The following is a 4,992-nucleotide window of genomic DNA, read 5'->3' on the forward strand; positions in this document are numbered from 1 at the left end:
ATCTTGAATAGACCTGTCTCCTTAGAACTGCATTAGAAACACATGGGTTTCCTATAATATGGTCCATATTGAAATTTGGACTGAACCTTTTCAAGAGGGATAGTAGAGGAATAGTGTCCTACTTGAGCACCAAACAGTAGCTGTGCATGAGCCTTTGTGGAAAATACCTTCAGTACTGCTGGTATATTCTGTAGTCCTCTAGTAAAATAAAAAGATTAGATTGCAGCCATTGTTTTTTGAGCATTTTGCATAGCATAGTTTTGATATGCACTGCATTTGGTAGACCAATCATGCCCAAATATTTGAAGATTTTAACTTATTCAATATTTTGGGCATTTATTCTCCAAGCATGCTACTGTTTAGGTCTCTTTGCAAAAAATCAGAATTTTGATTTTATTATGATTAATTTCAAAAGCTTCCTCTGAGCAATAACTGTTCAAGGTATTCAGGGCTTGTCTGAGTCCAATTAATGTTTGTAATAGAAGTACTATGTTATCTGCATATAACTGGTGGCAGTATGCCTGTTTGCTAATTTTGGTGAGTGGCATTTTGATTCATTCTGGTCACAAATGAATATATTTATAAGTTAAAAAGCAGAGGAGGTAGGACACATCTGTGTGTCACTCCTCCATGAGTTAGGATCTCATTAGTATAGTGACCTTGCATACTGCAATGGACTTTGGATCTAGAATTCTTATTGAGATTATGTATGAGCAAAAGTAGGGACGCGGTGGCTCAGTGGGTTAGGACGCTGAGCTTGTCGATCAGAAGGTCGGCAGTTTGGTGGGTCGAATCCCGAGTGCCGCGTAGCAGAGTGAGCGCCTGTTACTCATCCCAGTTTCTGCCAACCTAGCAGTTCGAAAGCAGGTAAAAATGCAAGTAGAAAAATAGGGACCACTACGGTGGGAAGGTAACAACGTTCCGTGCGCCTTTGGCGTCTAGTCATGCCGGCCACTAGCACACATGTGCGGGGGAACCTTTACCTTTTTATGAGCAAAAGTAACGTCTGCCAATGGTACTGTTCATAAGTTTTGTCCAAAGCCTTGCCTTGGGAACTAAATATGGTATGCAGTATGGATACAGTCTGAATCAATCCAATCAACTAATTTATTCTAGACATGTCTAGAGCTAGACATATTGCAGCTTAACAGGCTGATAGGCCAGTAATTTTCAGGCAAGTCTCAGGTGCCCTTTTTGTATATGCTAACCCCCAGTCCTCCGGCATCTGCTTAGTGTGATCAATAAAGGTAAGCAAGGAGGCAAAAACTGGAGTCCACCAGTCTATATTGTTTTGTAATATTTTGGGTGTTATAAAGTACATAAACTTTTACCAGGCTTTAGTTTTACTAAGCTTTATTTCAGTTCTTGTGACAGGTGCCCAGTTGGGAAGCAGGTTGACAATAAGATCTAAATTTGGAAGATTCTTCTTGTAGATATAATGCTCTAAAATGGTTCTCCCATATAGATGCAGGTAAAAGGTGGGGAAACCGAAGGGGGTCTCTTGATTGGATGGAAAGCTATCAAGTGACAGAATAGAGTGGAGTTTCTGGCTTGGAAGGCTGTTATCAACTGCTGTATGCTGGCCTATATCTTGAGGCAGGTGTGGTGAACATGGAAGCCAGAATGTGAATATCTATATTTAACTATTGACTAAGGTTCTCTTTTTCCCCATTGGGGCTAATTCTTCTAACACTGAAGGATGAATTCTAATTTATATAAAAATGAGAATTTATAATGAAATTAGCATTCTTAGGTCTCTCCTCATTTCCTATTTATTTTTTCTGGGCTATGACAAAGCTAGATTTAAAAAAAAAATAAGACATGGCCCATTACCAGGCTGTGGCCTATTCACAACCGGGCTGCAGGCTGTGCACACATGTGTGTGCAGCTTAACTCATGCGAGTGGTGGGCGGCGCACATGCACATACATGTGCAGCTCAGCTTGGAGTAGAGCTGCATGTGCATGCATGTGCATGCTGGCCTGCTGCCCATGTGGGCCAGTTCCCCTCTCTCCCCAAGCTAGGCCTCCAAGTCACAAAGGTTGGGGACCACTGTAATAAGGGACAAAAAGCATTGCAGAAAGTTAACATTCAGGAAGCTGCACCCTAGATAATATCCCTGGGCATGTTCTTAGGTAGTGTGCAGATGAGTTGGGCTATGTTCTTACAGATATTTTCACTCTTTCATTGCGGCAGGCAGTGGTCCCATTGTGTTTTAAGACTGCCATTATTTTGCCACTGCCCAAAAAGTCTTCAATCATGAGTCTTAATAATTATCATATGGTTACACTTATGTCCATCATTGTGAAATGTTTTGAAAGGCTGATAAAGGACTTTATTGTGTTTAGCCTCCTTCCAGCATTTGAGTCATTTCAGTTTCCTTATCATCCAAATCGTATGTTATTTCCTCTTTTCTCCATCTTAGTTTGGCAGACTTAGAGTAAAAAATACTCATATGTGAATGTTCTTTCTTGACTTTAGTTTGGCATTTAATATGATAATAGCTCAGCATTTATTAGAGAAAATGGGCATTTTAAGCTTCAACACTCCTTTGTGCAACTGGATTCTTGATTTTCTCACTAATAGACCCCAGTACGAATTGGGAATAGTATTTCTAACAGCATTTTCTAGACCACAGGTTCTCCTCAGGGCTGGATCTTAAGTTCACTATTGTTCACCTTGTTGACCCATGACTTTTGTGCAAGGTTTTCTACCAACCATATTGTGGAGTATGGGGATGATATAATAGTAGTGCACCTTATTCAGGATGAAAATGAGGGTGCTTATTGGGAGGAGGTTGAGAGTTTGGTGGTGTAATAAAAACAGTCTGGTATTAAATGTAGGAAAAACAAAAGAGATCATTGTCAATTTCAGAGAAGGTAGGGACAGCCATTCACCATTGTGTTTTAATGTTAGTATCAAATTTGTGGGTGTGCAGCTGATGAACAGGTTAGGGTGGTCACTTAACAGTGAGACACTGGTGAAGTCGGCACAGTAGTGCCTGCATTTTCAGCATTGTATGAGAAAAGCATATCTTCCTTCCCCTGCCCTTACCACTTTCTATAGAGAGACAATTAAAAGCATCCTGTCATATTACTGTGTGGTTTGGAAGTATTACTATTTCAGACAGGAAGGCTGTGCAGAGAGTGGTGAGGACAGCAGAAAAGTTTATTAGATGTTCATTTCCTTCTATTCAGGACTGGCATATAAGTGCTGTTTGTATGTCAGGGACATTGCACCTTCTCTCCATGATGGGTTTTCTTTATTACCTTCTGGGAAGAGGCTTCATGGTATCTGAAGCAGAACAACTAGATTCTGTAATAGCTTTGTACCATATGCATCAACCTTTTTTCTACTATGTATTCAAAATGGACTGCTATTAATATATACATGTGTATATGTTTGTATGTGTGTATGTACAATATGTGTGTGTGTGTGCATATGTATCTATGTATATAGCATATGTATATGTGTATGCTTGTATGGGTATGGGTATATGCTTATTTTCTTTTGAGAGCAGGCATCAGAATTTCATTTTTAATGTGTTCTGGTGTATTCACAGAAAAAAGTGACAATAAAGGCTATCCTAGCTTATCTTATATGCCAAGAAATGACCACTAATCAGAATTATTAGATCATGCTGCTGTACTTGTATTATTATTGACTTTCTTTGGCCAATTATTCTTACTGCTATTACCTTTTTATATACTAATATTTACATCAGACTTTTTACTTTATATTATAGTTTATATAGATGTAATATAAACTTCAAATATAAGTATTACATAGAGATGTTAATAAATGTTTACAATAATATACTGTATGCTTTATAGTTTTGTGTTAGTAATCGTAATTATTTTTTCACAGCTTATACTGTGGAAATGCTTATACTCATACTGGAATAGTTGTACTTTTACAGTTCCAGTGTTGTTTTTTGCTAGTAATTGACTGAAAGAAAGACTTGATCATCCAAGTTCTGTCCAGCTATATCTTCACCTCAGAAAGAAGAGGACTGATGCATCCAAAGAGCAGGAAAATAACATTATTTAGAAGAAGAATGGCTATACTTTTTTATGTTCATTATTTAAAACATGAGGTAAATTCTGCAAATGTTTGTAGAACATTTAGAACAGTATACGTGCTAAATTTCATAGAAGTAAGTTTTGAATGATGTACCTTTTCAATGTGTTATTATTATTCTGGTTGAAGCGAGGATGCAATGAAATTCACAGTGAAAGTAAACCCTATAATGAATGAGGAGTATTTCAAGCAGATAAACTGTCAGTCATTGAATCAAATTCTGTTTCTTGTTACCATTAGTAAGGATCAAGGATGAGTCTGAATCTGTGTATATATGCACATGTGCATATGCACGCATGCATACACAAACAGATAAATAATTGAGTAATGATTCAGAATGCCTTCACATCAGTTTGCCTTGATTTTTGATGAATGCCTGGACAAGTCCTTGTAGCTGTCTTGGCAAGATTCCAGAAGTGGTTTGTCATTGCCTAGAGATGAGAAAATGACTGGCTCAAGGTCACCCAATTGAAACTTAGTCTCCCTGTTTCTAGCCTGGTGCCTTAACCAATAAACCAGTTTGGTTCTTCTCAATGTAATTAATGCAATTCTATTTCCAATCTTCAACATAGATATAGGAAAATAAATATTCCTATGATAAAAGTAGTAATTAATGGATGATTTGAATACAGTTGGCTTTTAGAGAAAAATGCCTTAGTCTTTGGGCACATTTTGGTAGCAACAATTGCTATTCAGCTTGTTATCTTGGAATGTTGCACAAAACATTAGATAGCCTATTAATGATTGTCAATAAATGTATACTCAGCATTTGTCAATCACCCGTTCACGTAATAGTCCAATTCACACTACTCAAGACTGCCAAATTTCATGAAATTTCCACAAGTTCACACTAGATTCTTCTGAGATTGTAAACTCTGTATTTACAGGTAGTCCTCAAGTTATAACAGTTCTT

Source organism: Vipera berus (genome assembly GCF_964194415.1).
Source record: "Vipera berus genome assembly, chromosome: Z".
Classification (NCBI taxonomy): Eukaryota; Metazoa; Chordata; class Lepidosauria; order Squamata; family Viperidae; genus Vipera; species Vipera berus.